We start from the raw sequence: 22745 nt of genomic DNA, 5'->3' as shown, positions 1-22745 counted from the left end.
ATTGATGTGTACTTTAGGTCACCATATGTTATAAACCAACACAATACATTGTTATAATATCTTGCATAAACAGAAATTAGCTCTTAAAGAGATTTATAACATGAAAAATATTTATTCTATAGATCTCCTTAACATGCTCATACTTTCTACCTTTATGGACATATGTGATATTTTTATAATAGCTGTTTTAATATCCTTGTTCACTAATTCTATTCTGTTTCTATTGATTAATTTTTCTCCTTATTATGGGTCATATTTTCCTGCCTTTTTTGCAGGCCTGGTAATTTTTTATTGGTTACCAGTCTTTGTAAATTTTATACTGTTGGGTGCCAAGTTGTTTTGTATTTGAGTAATTTTGAGCTTTCTTTCTAGGACTTTGTTGATTTACTTGAAAATCTTGTGATTCTTTAGCTTTTCTTTTAAACTTTGTTAGGTGAGACTAGAGAAATATTTAATTTAGACATAATTTATAATAACCCACTACTGAATACCCAGTATCATTCTGAATACTTTACCTGATATCCATGTTTTACCAGCTTTCTAATCTGGCTATCAGGGGCATGAACTGTTCTACCCCTGTATGAAGATCATGAATTTTTCTTTACCTGCTTTTTTCCGGTGTTTTTTCTCCTCCAATATTGATTGATTTCCTAACATGTATTTGCTATCTGTATTCATTTGAAGGCTTAAGTGGAATCCTGTGCAGATATGAGGACTTTTCTCTCTCTGGGCAGTACTCTGTCTGGTATTCTGCCATGTAAATTCTAACTGCATTGGCCTCTTCAGATTCTCTTCTTAAATCAGGAAAACCTCTGTTTCTACCTGGATATCCTTCCCTGTGCTGTGCCCTGGAAACACTCTAGCCAGTAAACTATGGTGATCATAGAGTTTATTACCTCATTTATTACTTTCTCTCAAGGATCATAGTTCTCTGGTACCTGTTGTCCAAGATCATTTCATATTTTTGTTTTTATATTTCAGTTAAGATAGGAGGGTAAATTTAGTATCTCTTCTTCCATCATGGCTGCAAATAAGCATTGTTTTTTAAATGTTTAACCAACCTTGTACTCCTGAGATAAACCTTATTTATTTATTCTTTTTATGTATTGCTGAACTTGATTTTCAAGTATTTTGTTTGCGATTTTTACACATTCATTCAAGAGTATATTGGTAATTTCCTTTTCTTCTAATACCCTTACTAGATTTTGGTATCAAGATTATGCCAGTCTTATAAAATGAATTTGACAGTGTACCCTTTTTTCTCTCTATTCTCTTGACAGAATTTGTGTGAAATTGGTATTGTTTGTTAAATGCTTACAAGAATTATGGTGAGACCATCTGAAAATGGCATTTTCTTTTTGAGAGAGTTATATGTTTAAAAAAATTTTTTTTTAATTTAAATCCAAGTTAGTTACCATATAGTGTAATAATGGTTTCAGGAGTAGAATTTAGTGATTCATCACTTACATATAACACCCAGTGCTCATCACAAGTACCCTCCCTAGTACTATCACTCATTTAGACCATCCCCCCACCCAACACCGCTCCAGCAGCCTTCAGTTTGTTCTTTGTATTTAATAGTCTCTTATGGTTTGCCTCCCATCTGAGACAGTTTAAAATGGTATATTTAGTATCTTTAACAGAAATAGGAAAATTTAGGTTTTTTATTTATTTGAGTGCTAGTATTGGTAAGTTGTGTTTAAGGAATTTTTCAATTTTATAAGATGTCAAAATGTATTGGCAGAATGTTTATATTATTCCTTTAATATCTTTTTAATATATATAAAAGTCTGTGGTGGTGGTCACCTTTTAATTCCTAATTATGTTTTCTTTTTTATGTTTTCTTTATGTCTTCTTTATGTTTTCTTTCTTTTTTCTTGATTAATCACTCTAGAAGTGATTAATCTTTTCAAAATCAACTAGGTCTTGTTGATTTTTCTCAATTACATATCTGTTTTCTGTTTCATTAAATCTTTTTTATTGAAAACTTTCTAATTAGAAATTTACTTTAATCCCCATACCAAATTACCATAACTTTTCAAATCATTTCATTTCTTACACTGTGCTTCATTACCAATTGTTTTTAACCAGAAGAGATACAGTAGTGTAGTCAATTTTTTTCCTTTAGCACTATCTCATAAATGTTTATATCATATTCTTCACGGTGATTATTTTAATGTCTGCATTTATATCTTATTAAGTTGCTTACAGATGTTTTTGGCACATAATGAGCAATTTACATATATTTGTGGAATGAATGAACAGTTTTGTACATAAAGAATTTTCTTTTAAAAAAAATTTTTTTTTTTTCAGAGAGAGTGCACGAGTGGGGTTAGGGGCAGAGAGAGAGAGGGAAAGAGAGAGAATCCTAAGCAGGGTCCATGCTCAGTGCAGAGCCCATTGCAGGGCTTGATCCCATGACCCTGGGATCATGACCTGAGCCGAAATCAAGAGTTGGATGTTCAACCCATTGAGCCACCCCAGGTGCCCTTTTTTTTTTTTCTTCAATTTTCTATTTAAATTCTAGTTAGTTAACATATAGCATAATTTTGATTTCAGGAGTAGAATTTAGTGATTCATCACTTACATATAACACCCAGTGCTTATCATAACAAGTGCCCTCCTTATCACCCATTTAGCCTGTCCCCCACCCACCTCCCTCCATCTCAACCCTCAGTTTGTTCTCTATCGTTAAGAGTCTCTAAGGTTGAGCATTATATTTTCCATGAAGCTTTTCTAGGTAGACTTAACCATTCTCCATCTAACACCCTTTGTCAGAGGCTATTAGTGTTCCATAAATATCTATGTGATCCTCTACTTTTCCCAGCCTAACTTTCAGTTAGGTTGTGCTCTGTGATTGGGTTCTGGGACAATGTGATTATGAGCAAAAGTGTTGTAAACCATCCAGAAAAACTCTAGCCTGTTTTATTTCCTGCCTCAGTGATGTTGGAGGCTGTTTTCTGGGTAGCAGATTCAGGAGATGGAGAAGGGCTGCCTGACCATTATTGGGCATTAGACTATACTATAAGCCAGAAATAAAGTTTTATTGTATTAAACCACCAATATTTGAGGGTTTGCCTTAAATGACAGCTAATATTAATTTGGTTGACTATTATAAGTCTACATTATACTCAGATACATTTCTGTCTTATAGCTCTTTATTTCATTTAGTGATTTATGTATCTGCTACTCTTTAACAGAATATAAGCTTCTTGGGACAGACCCATCCTCTTATGTCTTTGAATTGCCTGCATCCGGTATAGGTTCTGGGATAAAATACTGAAATAAAAATATTTGTTGAGCAAATTTTTGAGGAGAAAAACCAGGATAAAAAAGAATGTACAATTTTATCACTAAAAAATAGGGATATTTAACACCAAGCAAACAAAGCTATGGTAAGATATACCATATCTTACCATATATATTCTATGAAGAAAAGATCTTTGCAATATATTAGTGATTTGAAAATATTAAGTTTAATTACTAGAAAAAATTAAAATTTTCTCATGTTAGGGAAAATTAGGAGCTGATAAATAAAAAAGTTATTTGTGGGACGCTTGCATGGCTCAGTCGTTTGAGAGTTGGACTCTTGATTTAGGCTAAGGTCATGGTATCCAGCCCTGTGACAGGCTCTGTGCTAAGTGTACAGCCTGCTTGATTTTCTCTCCCTCTGCTCCTCTCCCCTGCTCACATACTCTCTCTCTCTCTCTCTCTCATAAAAAAAAAGTTATTTGTAATTTTCTACTGAGATGTTATTGAATCATTTTTTACCCTTTTTAAGATAGAAAAATATTTATTAATCTCTTTATTTGAAGAGATTTTAGTTTACTCCTTTTAGAACAGTAGCATTTTTTAATGAGTATGTACCTTTCAGTTTTGTTTTCTAATGCTGACTTTTAAACTGTTACATTTTCTCAAGAACTAGAGGTTTACAACTTGTATATATTAAACCACAAAATATTTACTGACCCTGTTAATGCCAAGAGTCTGAACGAGGAAGAGGGAAATCAACATGAAAGAAAGAAAGAGAGAGAAAAAGAAAGAAAATAAGTAAGTAAGTGGAGGGGCAGAGAGAGGGAGAGTGAGAATCCCAAGCAGACTCCATGCTTGTCAGTGCAGAGCCTGTTGTGGGGCTTGAACCCATGAACCATGAGATCATGACCTGAGCCGAGATCAAAAGTCAGATGCTTAACCTACTGAGCAACCCAGGTGTCCCTCAACAAAGTAAAATTAATAAAATAATTTTAAAACTCAATTCCCTAATTCCTTTCATTTATTCTTTTTTTTTTTAAAGCATTCTCAAACTATTGTCAGTAAATATTCTGAATATCTCTGGAGCTGTTTTAATGCTTCAGTTTTCATTAGTATAATCCTAAAACCTGACATCGATGCAATATAACCTGTAGCTGGTACCTCTTCTTGAGGCACATTCAAATGTTTTGGGAAACAATAATAAAGGATCTAAATGCCACATACATTAAAAGTTCAAGCTTTACTGAATCACACTGATTTCATCCCTTTGATCTGCCTTTTCTCCAAGAAAAATTTTCAGGAGATCCAAATTCCAGTAGTTGTTTTCTTTGTGTTGTTTCTAGTTCTTCCAGGTTTTCATGAAGTAGAGAGTTCCCTTTGATCTTTTCCTCCTGCATATGAGGAGGAAAAGATAGATGGTTGATGACTGGAAGCTAACAGGCTTGATGGATCCTGTTGGAGTTAATGTTAGGAACCAGAATCAAACTTCAGTTTTCATTACGTCTTCTCTGTAAATCCTTTAGTCTTTTTTGAAGCTTTGCATATTCTTCAGATGGAACATTTGTCTATTTAACACTTGATTTTCTGTTTCTAGTTCTTCTCTCTTTGTCTCTAAGAGTTCTGTGTTCTCCTTTGTTTCCATGAAGAGATTTTCTCTCTTTCTGGGCAATTGCAGCTTGCTGCAGGTTTTCTCTAGCTTGATTATACTTTTCTTCTCTGTCAGTGATAGATTCCTGAAGCATATGCTTTACTTCCAACCCTTATATCTGTTTCTCTTCCACTGTCTGATTTTCAACTTCTAGTTGTGGTTTTCAGCTTGGCTTCTTAAATTTCAGCATTCCTGGTTTAACCTCTCCACCATTTCCTTCAGTATTTGTTTGAATTCAGCAACTTATTCTCTGAGTATGCAAGCAAGGTCACCTGGATCTGCTAACTACTAGATTTACTGTTTCAGTCAGAATTTTCATTTTTTTTCTTCTTCTGCATTTTCAGTATTCACAATTTGTTGTTGAAGTTTTAACCTGATGCTCTGTAGTTCCCTTCCAGCTGGCTCTTCTGCTATCTGTGAAGCTTGCAATTTCTCTTCACACTGATCCTTTTCAGATTGCCTTCAGACATCATGTTCCACTTTCATTTTCTCTAAATCCACTAATTTGTTCTCTAGTTCTTGCTTTTCATCTTGTCATACCAGAAGTTTTTGATAACGTTTTTCCTTCGCAGCTTGTGCTTTATGTATTCATTTGTGATCCTTTTCTATTAGGAGCTCTTTGTGGTGTTCAACAACTGAATTGAGAATTTCATTGTCTGACCATTTAGTTTAGTTTAAATGTTATTCCTTTCTCTTTCTAGTTCACTCTTAGCTCTTGATGTCTCCAGTTTGAAGTCTCTTATTTCAAATTTGTTTGAATATTTAAGTTCTTTTGCTTTACTGGTCATTGTATTTATTTCCTGTTCAAGTCTATGCACTTTACTGATTAAAACAGTGTTTTGTTTATTGTTTGACTGTAACTCTCTCTCCAAGCATTCAGCCTGTAGTTTAGCTGTTTTTCAGCCTCAGGGGATATGACTGTATCCTGCATCTCAGTCAACTGCCGCACCTGAATTCTTTGGACATTTTTTACCTGAGCACCAGAATTCTCTTTTTTACCCCTTAATTCTGCTACTTCAGCTTCTACACCTTGCGATTGCTAACACAAGTAGACTTTCCTCAAACAAGTTGCTCCCCATTCATTGGCTGTCTCTTGTGAGATCAACTCTAAGCAGTTGGTTATAATAGTTCTTCTTTATCTTTCTCCAGCCTTGCAGTCTTTGATTTATATTTTATTTTTTTCTTCTTCTTTTTTAAATTATTTATTTTGAGAGGGAGAGATTGAGAATGTGAGAGGGGCAGGGGCAGAGAGGGAGAAAGAATCCCAGGCAAGCTCTACATTGCCAGCACAGAGCCCAGTGAGGGGCTTGAACCCACAAACTGTGAGATCATGACCTGAGCCAAAATCAAGAGTCAGATGCTCAACTGACTGAGCCACCCAGGCACCCCCATATTTTATTTTTTCTTCTAAAATATGTGAAAATTCTTTCTGGTGTTCAAATGCTGATTTGAAAAATGTATGTTCATAGTAAAGCTTATTGTATTCACTTCTATACTTTCCACTTCTTCACCCAGATTCCTAAAATGCTCTCTCATTGAGGTTTCTAATTCTAATTGTTTGGGCTTGTAACAACTCCAACTTCTGTGAAGTTAACACTTGCATTGTCATTCTTCCAAGTCTTTAGTTTTCTCTACTAATTTCCCTCTTAGCTCTTTAAGCAGCAGCTGAAATTTTTCTTGGTGAGTTTGCTTTTCATTTAACAGGCACTTGAATTCATTTTGTGACTTTATGTATTCATCTTGCAACCCTGTGTGTTCAACTTTCAGAGTCAGATAGTTTTATGATATTTACATTGTAATCTTTCATTAATTAACATTTTTTGGAACTCAGACTGAGAACTTGTCAACCTACTTTCTCCGCTAGGAGGAAAAAACTGTGGGAAAAGTGTCCATATTGGTAAGTGAGCTGATAGCCATGTAAAAATAAGTTCTAGCTTCCTTATTGTCTTATTTTTTTTCTAAGAGTTTTTTCTACTTACTTGCTAAGAAAGAATCTCAGGATGCCAAATCATACCGACTCACATACACAGTCCTTGCAATGTGAGTGCATAAAACAATGACTGGTGTTGTGGCCAAACTTGCCACTGGGGGGACACCTCTACATCTCCAACCATTGGGACCCACTCAACTGTCCTTCCAGAGACACTGGGGCTAAGGGATATGGTCCCACAAGCAAGGTGCTGGCCTGGCCCACAACACCTGTCAAGGTCCTGGCAGACACCTGTGGCAGAGGCTGAAGAAGAGGAGTAGGAAAAGGAGGGTCGAGCACATCCTTGGGCTTCTGACTCATGGGGAAATGTGAGGTGTTCTGGAAGGCGAGGGCAGTAACAGCTGAGAAAAGCCTCATTCCACCTTTTTGGGAATATGGGGCTGAGACGTCCTGCTCAGATACCCCTCAAGCCCAGTGGAGCATCTGCCCATTTTTAGTTTGCATATTTGCCTTCTCTCACTAAGTGTATAACAAATCAGCATTTCCAAAAATCTCTGTTTTCTTAGTCTAATGGAGTATTAGAATGGGAAAGGATTCAAATGGGGGGAGGGCATGAAAAAAGCCTTTAAAATAATTGTCTTACGCCTGCCTCATCCTTTTTATAAAGTATCTCAACCAAAATGTGTTAAATGGAAATTCCAAATATAGAGCTAATCCTGGCCATCAAGAAGATATGTGTAATACTGATATTTATAGATCTTTATGATGCGGTTCCCATTACATATTTCACTGGGAATATTTGAGGTTTACTCTAGGACCTGTTTATTTTCACATTCTGATACAGCCATTTTGTCTGATTTCTACCAAGACAGTACAAGCAGATATAGTAATAATAATGAGTATAATATCGAGATCTGGTACTGTCATTATGTACATGAATGATCTTAGCAATTCACTAGTCACTGTAAGAATAAATGATTATAAATAGAATGTTGGCAGTTTTTTCTAGTTTGGTGAATGGATCTCTTCTCTGCTGTATCTAAGGGAGATTTTATGTCAGGGACTCTCTCTTATTGCCTGACCTTTCACTAAAGTCCTCTTTTGCCAGCAGTGTCTCTTTATTCTACTGTGTCTTATGTAGTTAAGCACATATGATCTATTAAAAAACAAAGCTAAGTTTTTTAACACCATTAAGGTTTGAATTTCAAACTCCTGTAGCAAAAAATTAAGATTTAAATACTCAATGAAGTTAGTATATCTAGGAAGTAAATAGCTTCCAGAGTACTGTGTGATCATTGTATCACATCTGGAAGTCTCCCCTCAGCTTTAATCTAATTAAGCACATTGTGAAGGGATCTCATTTCTCATAAGCAGATACATATTGACTAGGTTTACAAAGACTAATGTCTAAAGCATTCCAATGTATTAATTTATAATATGTATAAGTGACACAGACTAGAGTTACAGTAGGCCAGGCATTCTTTTTCTCTGTAGACTAACATACATGGAGGCCAAGTTTATAATTAGAACATTTAATGAGCATAGAATAGAAAAAATTACATAATTTGAGTTTATATTTACAACTTGTCTGATGCATTCACGGCCACAATAGTAACAATCTTGCCTACGACTGTAATAGTAGTACTTAAAGTCTTCTGACCACAACTTTCTCTATATTTGACAGTGTTTAGGTGGGTATTACTAATGTTCCCCTTTGTGCCTTTCCTTTCTCTCCTTGACCAACGAACGGCTCCTCAGATTGACAAGCTCTTTCTTTAGATATGTTAACACATATTCAGTCAGTCTCCGTTGTTTAAAGGAACTTTGCTTCATTCAAGTCTGATTCATTGACTTTATAATTCAACTTGCATCCTTCATTTCTAAGTATTACAGAGCATCTCACAGTTGTCCACTTGTATTTGATAACAATCTAACTACAGTTGAAGTGTATTACAAGTATTACATATTCTTGAATTGCTTATTTTTCTTTAAGTGTCCTTCTAGTCCCTGAATTTCAAGAATATGATTCTTGTGTCTAGCACACCATTCAGTCTTAGAAAAAATATTTTGATTTTACATCCCTAAGGTCCTTTCATGCTTGATTATCATCAGTATAGATTCTGATTAAAACCATTTGCTTTATGTAAAACTGGAATAGCTCATATTCCAGACTTACCTACTCCTCTCTAGAGATAAAAATTATAAACTCTGCACCAATAGAAATAACACTGTACAGAGGCACTGGAGAGTAACTAAAAGTAGCAGAAACAGAAAAGAGTTCACAGTTAGAAGAGGGAAATATCATTGGGTGAGTTTCCCAATTTTTGGCTATCTGCCTAAGATAAGGCCCTAATAAGTGCCACAGAAAGTGGATAAAACTGAATAGAAACTCTAGGCAATCACCACAGCTGGAAATTGATGAGGGACATCCTGGAGAGATCCACAGGGCAAGAGCCCAACTTCTGTATGTAAACTGCCCAAATCTTTAGTTGGTCCTGAACTTGTATGCATAGGGAAAATTCCAGACAGCCTTGCCAAGGCTAAGAAAAATGAATAGAGATTTCAGCTGTTGCCACAATTGGGGAGACAAAGTTTAGAGTTTCAGTTAAGCCAGGTTATTCTACTGATAAAACAATAACAACAACAAACATTAGTGCTGTAGCAAGGGATATGTAGCGAGAATCTAGAGTCTCTATAAGAAAGAGCTCAAAAGTTAGGGAGACTGACATGGCTGGAATTTGTGGGCTAGAGTACCAGAGAAGAGGAAGCTGTGTAGACAAAACATTCCAAAATCTGCATAGGGATTCCTTTTGAGTATCTTGCTGAATACTGTGATACACATGTGTAATATGTAGTATAGTGTGGAAATCTACAATGCTGGGGAAGGATCTACTGAGAGCTATAAGCTGAACAATTCCCAGAGCTAAGGCAGGATTTGGAATGCTTAAGTGCCAACCAGCCAGAGTGGAATGTCCAACCCAGGGCATTCAGTTGAGCCACTCTTTAGTAGGGCTAAAGTAGGTCTAATGACTAGGCTTACCCTCCAAAAAGCTTCAAAAAAACTTAAAAGGATAAATTGTATTCACAAGTAACTTAACTGCATCCCAAGCAAATCCAACACTCTTGAAAGAAAGACAACAAAATCCAGCACTCAACAACATAATATTCATAATGTTCAGAAAGTAATAAAAAGTACTAGAATATACTAGGATATATAAAGAAGCAGGAAAATATGACTAAAAATTCAGTCAAAAGAAACAGATGCAGAAATGTCAGAGATAATGGAATTAGCAGGCATGAGTTTTAAAGCAATTATTATAAATATGTTAAAAACTTAAAGGAAAACTTGCACTGAAGAAGAAAATAGATTTCTAGAAGTTAAAAAGTATAACATCAAAATGAAAAGTCCACTGGATTGACTTAACAATTAAATACTGCCGAATCAAGATTAGTATGTTAAAGGCAGTGATAGAAAGTTTACAAAGTAAAGTACAGAGAGAAAAAAGACGAAAGAACAGAGCTTTGGTGACCTGTGGGACAATATTAAGAAGTCCAACATACATGTGATAAGGAATCACAGAAAGGAAAGGGAGCAGAAAAAATATTTTAAGAAGTAATGGCCAAAAAAAAAAAAAATCAGTAGATTCAGAATATTTCACATTCTAAGAGTTTTACAGATAAGCAAAGTTGAGAGCATTCATTATTATTAGGTGTCATTATAAGATGTTAAAGGAAGTTCATCAGCAAAAGTAAACTGAAACCAGAGGGAAACTCGGATCTACATTCCTACAAAGGAATGAAGAGAGCAGAAATATGGCATTCTTCCTGTAAGTTCAAAGGATCCACATTGCTTTGAATTGAAGCAGAAATGGCACTCTTTTAACTGAAGAAGTTGGTGCAGGATTTTGTTTGGCACCTTCTGCAGTAAATTCACATCTTTGGTCACTAACCCAGAGTTTTTGTGTCCCTTTGCATAGACTGATTCCCACTCTCTCTTTCCAGTTAGCTTCTCCTGATATAAAGAAGGACATAGACTTGTTGATTCATATCAGAGCTACTATTATTGGTTAGTTCCTTGGCATTATCCATTTTATACCACTTACAGAGTTAATGTCCAGTGTGCCATACAGAGCATAAACAGTTCTGTATTCATCTGGGACCTGTGTTTGTCAAGAAACTCAGGAAATTTCATATGCTTAAACAGCTTTGTCACCTATGAAATCTGTGAAATATTTCAACATAAAAGTGAGAACATTAGAAGGAATTGTATAAGAGTCAACTTCTTTGAGGCTGGCCCCCTCTTCAACACATATTTTAACTGTAAAACTTCTCCTACCTAGCTGCTCAGTCTTCACACATGTTACAAAGCTTGGCTTACATTCTGAACTGCCATGATATCCAGGGTGATGGTAAAGTCACTATCAAAATCCTTGGTGATGGAGACACTGAGAACTTTAGAACATCTGTCTGTTATTGTCACCAAATATAATTCTTGTATGGCATCCACAACGTGCATCTGAAATTCATGTCTATTTTCCTTTTGACTGTTGAAGCATCTAAGTAGTGTTGGATGTCACAGATGTCATAATGTGATCTGAAGACTCCTTGCTAGTAACAAGTTTTAGAGTGTTCTTTGGATAGCATGTAATTGGCAAGAGGTGGTATGTATGTCATATTCTGAAGTGTTGTGTTCACTTCATATTCTGAAGTGTTGGTATTCACACAGCAGTGGTTATCCATGTACTGGAACAGCCATTTCCAGTGGGTTCCATTGGATTCTGTCCATTGCATTCTCTCCCACAAACCATCCACCTAAGCTCGCATCCAATTTGAAGCCCATATTTCTGGGTAATTTATAGTTTTATCCAGAAGATCCAGATTTGGCTCCTTATCCAGCAGTCTATAAACTAAAAGTTATTAGCCATCCCTATCCCCCCACCCAAATATACAACAGTGGCCTGAGAATAGGATAATTCTAATGAAGTTAGGAAATATAGGGAAATAGAAAAAAATAGGAAACATGTAATAGTTTCTGGTGCTTAGTAGTTATCCTATTCTCCTAACAAAACTTGTGAAACCCCTCCTGCTCTGAAGTGAAGTAAATCCCTTGGCTAGCCATTCTGGAAGCTCCTCTGGGAGGAGCTGTCAAGTCATTTGACCTCTGTAGCCCTGGCTCTGCCTTGTTGGATTTGTCTTCCTTAAGAATTTTCTTCCAAGGCCACTGCTGAGGTAGTTATTGCACAGTATGTCCTTGTAGGGGAGAGGAAAAAACATTTTTCCTCTGTCTTAGATTCATTGCTTGGAGCCCTGCAAGTTAGACTGACAAAGACAGATTAACAAGAGAAAAACAAATAGAAGTTTATTAATGCTTCCATTTATGTACACATGAGAGTACTCAGTGATGCATAATTAAAAGGTATGGTTAGAACTAGGGGGCTTATATAGCATCTGAACAAAGAACAATAAATTTGTAGATAAGTGGCAAGTTACAAAGGAAAAGGGATTTTAACCTTTAAAGGGTGGCACTCCATGAGAAGGTAAATATATGGCAAAAATTAATGGCAAATATATATGGTAAAGGCTAGTTAATGAGTTTTGTTCTATAGATTTCTCTGGTGTCACCTCCAGGTTGATAAGAGTCTAGAATTGCCTCTGGTGATTAACAATTCTCCTGCTCTTCCTGGTAGAGAAGGAGAAGGCAGAGAATCTGTTTCTTCTCAGTTCCCTTCAGCTCAAAATAATCCTTTGTCAAAGTGGTATATTTTGAGGTGGACTGTTCTGCTACCCTTCACCATTCTTGGGGACTGCAAAGTTTTCATCATACTGCCTGCTGTTTGGATTTGGAGGTCTAGGAATTGCTTGAGGATTTTAACAGGCTTGTGCAGGTAAGGTTTTTTTGGTAATGCAATCCATTAAAAAATTTACTAGGCTCTAGATATTTCTGTGTCTACTCAGTTCAGTGTAAGTAACCACACTAACGATCTCAAACAATTTTTAAATGTAAAAAGTTTATGTCTTTCACTTAATGTCTTCTATTCTGAGTCCATTCCTTCTCTTCGAACTTAGTGGTGGTTGTTACCTTGAGGCCATCTGAAACAAGAAGCTTGGTTTTGGAAGGCCACTTGCTCAATCTCATTTTTGTCTCTGAGCTGGCTACCATTGCCTGGCAAAGATATGAATGAAAGGTCTGGGGTGCAGTCTTACCTCAGGCTAAGATTATTCCTTAGCAACTATTTCTAATCATTGCTTCAGTTTTGGTTACAAAATCTGTTGGCATTTTAAAATTTTGGTGACAAATTCACATGGTCAAAATCAAGCAAAAGGTATACTGTGCAAATTATTATTTCTACCCCTTCCCCTGATGTGTCAGTTTTCTACTCAATCTTCATAAGTCACCAATTTTAAAAGTTGGTTGTTTATCTTCTAACATATTCATGCATATATAGGCCAAAACCAGCCTGAAATCTTATTTTCAATAAGTTTTAACACTGTATTCTACTTTGCTTTTTTATTTTTTTGTATGTATGTATGTATGTATGTATGTATGTATGTATGTATGTATGTATTTATAGGGAGAGAGAGAGAAAGAAAGAGAATCCCAGGCAGGCTCTGCACTGTCAACGCAGAGCCCAGTGCAGGGCTCAAACTCATGAACCATGAGATCGAGACCCAAGCTGAAGTCAAGAATGAGATACTTAACCGACTGAGCCACTCAGACATCCCTGCTTTTTATATTTCATAATACACTTAGAGATCTTTTCATGGCAATACACAGAGTACTTTATTATAACTGCTTAGTATTATATTTTACAAGAGTACTATGGTCTATTTAACCCTGTTGATAGACATCTGGGTTGTTTCTCATCTTTTCCTAATGCAAATAATGCTGCATATGTATGTAATTTTATAGAGTACAAGTTAAATTCCAAGAATTTGTCTAGTCAAGGGTATATGCATTTGTAATTTTGATAGATATTGCCAAACTGCTTTGCATAGACATTCCTACCAGCTATGTAAGAGAGTGTTTCATTTCCCAGAAGACTGCATTATCCAACTTTGGACATTTACCAATCTGATAGATGAGAAATGGTATCTCAGTATTGCCTTAATTCACATTTACCTTATGATAGAAGAGGTTGAGCCATTTGTATTTCCTTTTCTATGAACTATTTATTCTTTATATTCAATCCCAGCTTTTCTTTCTTTTTTAAATTTAAATTCCAGTTAACATACAATGTAATATTAGTTTCAGTTGTAGAATTTAGGGATTCATCACTTACATACAAGACCCAGTGCTCATCACAACAAATGCACTCCTTAATACCCATCATCACCTATGTAACCCACCCCCTTACCCACCTCCCCTCTGGTAACCATCAGTTGGTTCTCTATAGTAAAGAGTCTGTCTCTTGGTTTGTCTCTCTCTCCCTCTTTTTCCCCTTTGCTCTTAAATTCTTGTTAAAGAATTTAAATTTGTTTCTTAAATTCTACATGTGTGTGAAATCATATGGTATTTATCTTTGTCTGTGACTGACTCATTCACTTAGCATAACACTCTCTAGCTCCACATCATTGCATATGGCAAGATTTCATTCTTTTCTAAGGCTGGGTAATACTCCATTATATATATGTACCCACAGATCTTTATTCATTCATCAGTCAGTGGTCTTTTGGGCTCTTTCTATAATTTGGCTCTTGTTGATAGCACTGCTGTAAATAAACATTGGGTACATGTGCCCCTATGAATCAGCACTCCTGTATCCTTTGGATAAATACCTAGTAGTGAAATTGCTGGGTTGTAGGATAGTTCTATTTTTAATTTTTTGAGGAGCCTCCACACTGTTTTTCAGAGTGGCTGCACCAGTTTGCATTTCCACCAACTAATGTAAGTGTTCCCCTTTCTCTGCATCCTTGCCAACATCTGTTATTTCCAGAGTTGTTCATTTTAGCCATTCAGACAGGTGTGAATTGGTATCTCACTGTGGTTTTGATTTGTATTTCCCTGATGATGAGTGATGTTGAACATCTTTTCATGTGTTGGTTGGCCATCTGGATGTCTTCTTTGAAAAAATGTCTATTCATGTCCTGCCCATTTCTTCACTGGATTATTTATTTTGTGGGTGTTGAGTTTGATAAATGCTTTATGGATTTTGGATACTAACCGTTTATCAGATATGTCATTTGCAAATATCTTGTCCCATTCTGTTGGTTGCCTTTTCTTTTTTTGATCATTTCCTTTGCTTTGCAGAAGATTTTTATTTTGATGATGTCCCAATAGTTTGGTTTTGCTTTGGTTTGCCTCAGGAGACATATCTAGTAATAAGTTACTATGAACAATGTCAAAGAGGTTGCTGCCTATGTTCTCCTGTAGGATTTTGATGGTTTCCTGTATCACATTTAGGTCTTTCATGCATTTTGAATTTATTTTTGTGTATGGTGTAAGAAAGTGGTCCATTTTTATTCCTCTGCATGTCCAGTTTTCCCAGCACCATTTGCTGCAGAGACTGTCTTTTGTCCATACTCTTTCTTGCTTTGTGGAAGATTGGTTGGCCCTACATTTGTGGGTCCATTTATGGATTCTGTTATTTTACACTGATCTATGTGCCAGGTCCATATTGTGTTGATGATTACAGCTTTGTAGTACAGGCTAAAGTCCAGGATTGTGATGCCTCCAGCTTTGGTTTGCTTTTTCAACATTACTTGGGTATTTGGGGTCTTTCTTTGTTCCGTACACATTTTTGAATTGTTTGTTTTAGCTCTGTGAAGATTTCTGGTGTTATTTTCATAGGGATTGCATTGAATCTGTAGATTGCTTTGGGTGATATTGACATTTTAACAGTGTTTGTTCTTCTAATTCATGAGCGAGGAATGTTTTTCCAATTGTTTGTGTCTTCAGTTTTTTCCACAAGTTTTCTATAGTTTTCAGTGTAAAGACCCTTTACCTCTTTGGTTAGGTTTATTCCAAGGTATCTTATGGCTTGTGGTGTAATTGTAAAAGGGTTGATTCCTTGATTTCTCTTTCTTCTGCTGCATTATGGGTATATAGAAACACAACCAATTTCTGTACTTTGTTTTTCTATCCTGCAACTTTGCTGAATTTATGTATCAGTTCTAGCAGTTTTTTTGTGGAGTCTTTCAGTTTTCTGAAAGAATGAATCTGTGAAGAGTAGAAATCTGACTTCTTCCTGGCCAATTTGTATGCCTTTTATTTCTTTTTGTTGTCTGATTGCTGAGGCTAAGACTTTCAATACTGTGTCGAACCACAGTGGTGAGAGTGGACATCCCTGTTGTGTTCTTGATCTTAGGGGGAAGTCTCTCAGTTTTTCCTCATTGAGGATATTAGCTGTGGGTCTTTCATATATGGCCTTTATCATGTTGAGGTATGTTCCTACTATCCCTACTTTCTTAAGGGATTTATGAAGAAGCGATGCTGTATTTTGTTAAGTGCTTTTTCTGCATCTATTGACAGGATCATATGGCTCACATCCTTTCTTTTATAAATGTGGTGTATCATGTTGATTGATTTGCAAATATTGAACCAGCCCTGCAATCTAGGAATAAATCCCACTTGATCATGATGAATAATTCTTTTAATGTATTGTTGAATTGTATTTGTTAGTATCTTGGTTGAGAATTTTTGCATCCAAGTTCATCAGGGATATTGGTCTATAATTCTCCTTTTTAGTGGGGTCTTTGTAAGTTTTTGGAATCAAGGTAATGTGGGCTTCAGAGAATGAGTTTGGAAGCTTTCCTTCCATTTCTATTTTTTGGAACAGTTTGAGAAGAATAGGTATTAACTCTTTAAATGTCTGGTAGAATTCCCCTGGGAAGCTGTCTGGCCCATGAATCTTGTTTGTTGGGAGATTTTTCATTACTGATTCAATTTCTTTCCTGGTTATGGATGCGTTCAAATTTTTATTTCTTCCTGTTTCAGTTTTGGTAGTACATGAGGAATTTTTCCGTTTCCTCTAGTTTGGCCATTATCTTGGCATATAATTTTTCTAGTATTCTCTGATAATTGTTTCTATGTCTGTGGTATTAGACATGATCTCTAATCATGTGATCTCTCCTCTTTCATTTGTGATTTTATTTATTTGTGTTCTCTCTTTTCTTTTTGATAGGTCTTGCTAAGGGTTTATCAATTTTGTTTATTATTTCAGAGAACTGGTTTTTTGTTTCATTGATCTGTTCTGTTTTTTTTTTAATATCATTTACTTCTGCTCTAATCTTTATTTTTTCCCTTTTTCTGTTGGCTTTAGGCTTTATTTGCTGCTTCTGTTTTAGCTCCTATAGGCATAAGGTTAGGTTGTGTATTTGGGACCTTTCTTGCTTCTTGAGATAGGCCTTTATTGCAATGTACTTTCCTCGTAGGACTGCCTTTGTTGCATCCCAAAGGGTTTGGACTGTCGTGTCTTCATTTTCATTTGCTTCCATGTATTTTTAAATTTCTTTATTAATTTCTTGGTTAACCCATTCATTCTTTAGTAAGGATGTTCTTTAACTTTCATGTATTTGTGGTTTTTCCAAATTTTTTCATGTGATTTATTTCAAGTTTCATAGCATTGTGATCCAAAAATATGCATGATATCATCTCAGTCTTTTTGTACCTGTTGAGAGCTGATTTGTGACCCATTATGTGCATTCTGGAAAATGTTACATGTGCACTTGAGAATAATGTGTTTTCTGCTGCTTTATGATGAAAAGTTCTGACTATATCTGTTAAGTCCATATGGTTCATTGTGTCATGCAAAGCCATTGTTTCCTTGTTGATTTTCTGCTTAGATCATCTGTCCATTGTTGAAAATGGGGTATTAAAGTCCCTTACTATTTTGGTATTATTATCAGCAAGTTTATTTATGTTTATTATTAGTTGATTTATATATTTGGATTTTCCAAGTTGGGGGCATAAATATATTTACAATTGTTAGGTCTTCTTGGTGGATAGACCCCTTAATTATGATATAATGCTGTTTTTCATCTCTTGTTACAGTCTTTGCTTTGAAATCTAGTTTGTCTGATATAAGTATGGCTACTCTGCCTTTCTTTTTACTTCCCTTAGCATGATAAATGGTTTTCAATTCCCTCACTTTTGATGTGGAGGTGTTTTTCAGTCTAAAATATGTCTCTTGTAGGCAGAATATAGATGGATTTTTTTTTAATCCATTCTGATACCCTGTGTCTTTTGACTGGAGCATTTAGTCCATTTACATTCAGAGTGATTATTGAAAGATACGGATTTAGTGCCATTGTGTTGTCTATAGAGTTGGTGTTTCTGGTGATGTTATCCAGTCCTTTGTAGTCTTTGTTGCTTTCATCTTTGTTTCTCCACTCAGAGAGTCCCCTTTAAAATTTCTTGCAGGGCTGGTTTAGTGGTTAAGAACTCCTTTACTTTTTGTTTGTCTGGGAAACTCTTTACCTCTTCTTCTTCTGTTCTGAATGACAGCCTTCCTGGATAAAGCATTCTTGGCTGCATATTTGTCCTGTTCAGTACATTGAATATTTCCAGCCACTCCCTTCTGGCCTGCCAAATTTCAGTGGACAGGTCTACTGCTAACCTTATGTGTCTATCTTTGTCAGTTAAGGACATTTTGTCCCTAGCTGCTTTCAGAATTCTATCTTTTTTGCAAGTTTCACTGTAATGTTTTGTGGTGTTGACCCGTTTTTGTTGATTTTGAGGGGAGTTCTCTGTGCTTCTTAGACTTGAATGCCTGTTTCCTTCCCAAGATTAGTGAAGTTCTCAGCTATAATTTGTTCTCAGCTATAATTATAATTTGTATAATAACAAAAGGTTAAGTAAACCTTTTGTCCTTTTTCCCCTCTATTCTTCTTTTGGGACTCCTATGATATTGTTGGGAAAATAAGTAAAGTTCTGCACCATAAGATGGCCGATGGGACTAACATAAGCTCTAGTTTCTAGCTTAGAGACTCCTCTTCCAGGTTCTTCCTGCTCTGTTTGCCACGCAAACCACCATGAATGCAGAAGAGATAACACTATAAATTACCCCTCCCACTTGTGTTCAGGGCTCAGATCTCTGGAGAAGGATCTCCTCTGAGTCTGCCGGTGTAAAATAAAACACCGATCCACCAACATCTCCAAGTGCCACGTGGTTTTTCTGCCAGCGATCCAGCCTGGTTCCATGACATATTTGGTTCTCTGATTGGGAAACCCAATTGCGCTGGCCCATTCATTGTTGCCACCAGTTTGGGAGAATGGCAAGGCGGTGAAAGAATAAAGAATTGCAATGGAGAAGGTGCTCCCTGCCGGATTTTTGGCAGTCTCCCACTCGGTCTCCTCAGACCAGCCCCGCTCCACCATTCCCACTGGACTCAAGGAGACTTGGAAGTGAGGACCCGGACCTGATGTCAGATACTGGTAAGGCCTGTGGCTCCAATTCTGTCTGGCCCAGCCATAGTGGTGGAAGGGGGACCGGATCCCAGAGACCTCAGAAGTCTCACAAGTAGGAATTCTGTGGGAGGGAATGTAATAACCTCTGGTGTATATGTGAGTGCGAATGTGCGACTCAGTCTAGCTTGCCTGCCAAGTTCGATTCTGTGGCTCCATGGGTGGGCACCCTTAAGGTTCCCAAAAGCCCATGGAGTCTGAGTGGGCCCGTCTGCGATTCCGTGGTGAATGGCATATAGCCTATGGTGGCATTGGAATAGTTTCTGATCGTAAGTCACAAAGCTGAGACCACTATGGCTGAGTGTCACCTAAGTGCCTTTGGGACATGGCCAAACAGACATCTGACTGGTCTCCTCATTAGAAGGGGCACCCCTACCCCTCTGTCTGCCTTTGCGACACCAGACACAGGAAAAGGATTAATAATGGGGTCAAAACAGAGTAAGCCCATGATCCTCAAGGTCATGCTTAAGAACTTCAAAAAGGGATTCTCAGGCGACTCTGGGATGAAAATGACACCTGGGAAGTTAAGGACCTTTTGTGAACTAAAATGGCCCATGTTCAATATAGGATAGTCCTCAGAAGGAACATTAGGTGTCCAACTGGTCCGCAGGTTTGGCGAGTAGTCACTGGAAACCCAGGTCACCCCGACCAATTTCCATATATCGATTCCTGGCTTGAAGTTGCAGTTGCCCCAAATCTCCCACCTTGTGTGTGATTCATCCATAACAAGCAGAGTCAGGCAAAGGTTTTAGCCGCCTCACCCATAGAACCAAAGAAGCAGCCCAATGTTCCCACGGTATTTGTGGGAGACCCAGAGGAGGATCCTGTCTTTCCTCCACCTTACCCATTGAGCCCCCACTTCCCCCCCACACAGGGACCTGAAACTCCTCCACTCTTCTCTTCTCCACCCCCAGGCCCGGAGAATCCTCTCTCACCAGGGCCATCAGCCAGACTGTGCCTCGGACATCAGGAGAAAACTCCAAAAGCTAGAGGGCTTAGCTAGGATGAATATCACTCAGTTGATAGAGGTCACCAATAAAGTTTTCATGAACAGGTAGGTCACAGCTGAGAGGGAAGCTGAAAAAAGAGGGTCACCCTTCTCACAGCAGCACTGAAAGAAAAGGACAATGCAAAGACGGAGAAGCTTCAACCACCAAAGTGGGGAAAGCCCAGAGCCCCCTTAGCAAAAGACTAATGTGCCTACTGCAAGGAAAAGAAACATTGGAAGAATGAGTGTCCGAATTGGAAGGGAACCCCAAAACCCAGCCAATATCGGGAGGAACCTTGAGAAGGGGAACTTACTGGTCTGACCAAGGTAGAATCATACTGAAGGGGATGTTGACTCTCTCTCTCTGTTCTTCTGCCTAATAGATGTGAGGGCTTCTCCCTCATTCATTTCTGGGGTTAACAGCTATAATTGGAGCCAACTATGGTTAGTCTACCTTGGGATGGGGACTTTAAGGAATATTCCCAAGAAGCTGCTGAAACTCCATTTGTTTTGGGGAAATTCCCGGTCTTCCCTGGCTTAATGTGGACTCCATATTTCCACTTTGGTAGAAAAACATGGCATCTGCTCTTCTGTCTGAGCTAAGGTTTTGCATTGGGTTTTCCTTCACTGCCTTCTGCTGGCACCTTGCCTCTTCTGCCTTCCTCTCCCCTTCCTGTTTCTGCACCAATTTGGGTGAGGCCTGTATAACTGGTTCCTATACCATTCTTAGTGCCTCAGGCAACATTGGCTCCTCCTCCCACCCTGGAGGTCAAGGAGAAAAGTGTACCCCCTTGGACCACCCACTTTAGGTACCTCCACTGGAGTCCCAAGTGAAAATTAACAATGGGGGACAATTGATTGAGTTTCAAGTGGACGCAGGTGAAACATATTCGGTGTTTAAACTAATTTAAGTTTGTTGGATCTGTCTTTAAAGTTATCAGCATTAAATATGAAACTTTCATTCTACCAAGGTTGACTAAAGGTCAAATAGGCTCATGTTATCTCTATTGCAATTTGTTAGCAAAAAGATGGCTTAAAATGGTAGTTAATTTTGTCTATCTCAAAGTTTTCATGTGTAATTGTTAAGATAGCTTTCAAGGTCTTTGGTAACCTGAAACTTTAAAGTTTTGATTGCATGATAAAATGAGATTCAATTCATTGGACATCTAGGTCTTTTCCAAATAGGATAGAGTGCTAAAGCTTTGATTACTGAACATAGGTTTGTGTTTTTAACTTCTTATTGCAGAGAAACTAAGGCTATTTGGACCTATTGGAAGACACGCTTTGTGCTTAATTGGTTCATGAATTTACCATCTAAAAAATTCTGGTGTAAACACCTCTCTGTTGGTTACTAAGTCCTCAATTGGAGACTAAGGTTTCCTTAGAGTTAAAATTCTGCCAAGTGTACTTAAGACTGATGAAAATAAGGAAAGCAACCCTGTATGTAGGAAAGTGGGAGATATGTAAGAAAGATATAAGGAATGGAAATACATTTTTTGTTGAGGGCAAAAGAAAGTAATTTTGCCCTAAATGAGACTGGTGGTTTGGAGAGAAATGGCTTTGGGACAAAGTTTGAAGGCAAAGGAAAGTTGTAGAAGGTTCATGAAGGGAAGCCTTTGGAAAGGAATTTTATGTGTGCTCAGGATGGACTAAGGTTGAGATGAATGGAATTTTTTTTTTTTGTTTATTTATTTTTGGGACAGAGAGAGACAGAGCATGAACGGGGGAGGGGCAGAGAGAGAGGGAGACACAGAATCGGAAACAGGCTCCAGGCTCTGAGCCATCAGCCCAGAGCCTGACGCGGGGCTCGAACTCCCGGACCGCGAGATCGTGACCTGGCTGAAGTCGGACGCTTAACCGACTGCGCCACCCAGGCGCCCCGATGAATGGAATTTTAAAAGTACATTGGTATAAGGTTGAAATTCTGCTTTTCTCTCTATTCAAAAGACAATTTTCTTGGACTGTTGATCTACTCTTGATAAGACGATGTAAACAAAGGTATTTTTCTCTTTTTGCCTGCCAGGGAAACCAAAGCTTTAGGTTTCATCTTTATCAGGTCTTTGATTGCTAGTTAAAACTTCTCAATGTTAAAGGAGCTAGGTTTTGCTAACAACAATATAATGCTATACATTCACCTTTAAGATCTCTTATTGCCACCTTGGTTGAATAAATAAGGTTTTAAGATTTGTAATGATCTGTAATCCTATTTAGGATGTGCTTTATTACTTCCTAAGGTTTTAACAAACTTCCCAGGATTTAAATGGTAAATGAAGTCTTTGACCAATTAGGCCCTTTTATTTGGGATGCTAAGTTACTTGGAAAAGCACTGTCATAAAATGGTAAGCCTTAGGTTGTATTGCGTGGGTAAATGCTGTAACTGCCCAAATATATATGCAATTCCTAAAGTTTTAATGTTTTGCGATAAGGTCATCACTTAATATTCTGATTACCTGAAGTGTTATGTGTCACAGAAATAACCGAATTTCTTTGTTAATTGCATCATAACGAACTCTCATCAGATCTT

General features: G+C 37.3%; 1 protein-coding gene, 1 long non-coding RNA gene and 1 pseudogene across 8 annotated transcripts in view; 1 reads left to right on the top strand and 2 right to left on the bottom strand.

Moving 5' to 3' along the window:
* NRG4 (neuregulin 4) overlaps positions 1-22745 on the top strand; it is a 190103-nt gene that overhangs the window by 112036 nt on the left and 55322 nt on the right. The window lies entirely within an intron of this gene.
* Positions 1-22745, bottom strand: part of LOC113601895 (uncharacterized) — an 89473-nt gene that overhangs the window by 64693 nt on the left and 2035 nt on the right. The window lies entirely within an intron of this gene.
* On the bottom strand, positions 4386-6817 carry LOC113602004 (centrosomal protein of 83 kDa-like; annotated as a pseudogene).

Source organism: Acinonyx jubatus, chromosome B3 (assembly GCF_027475565.1).
Source record: "Acinonyx jubatus isolate Ajub_Pintada_27869175 chromosome B3, VMU_Ajub_asm_v1.0, whole genome shotgun sequence".
Taxonomy (NCBI): Eukaryota; Metazoa; Chordata; class Mammalia; order Carnivora; family Felidae; genus Acinonyx; species Acinonyx jubatus.
The sequence above is the reverse complement of the archived record's forward strand: the minus strand, read 5'-3'. Positions and strand labels throughout refer to the sequence as shown.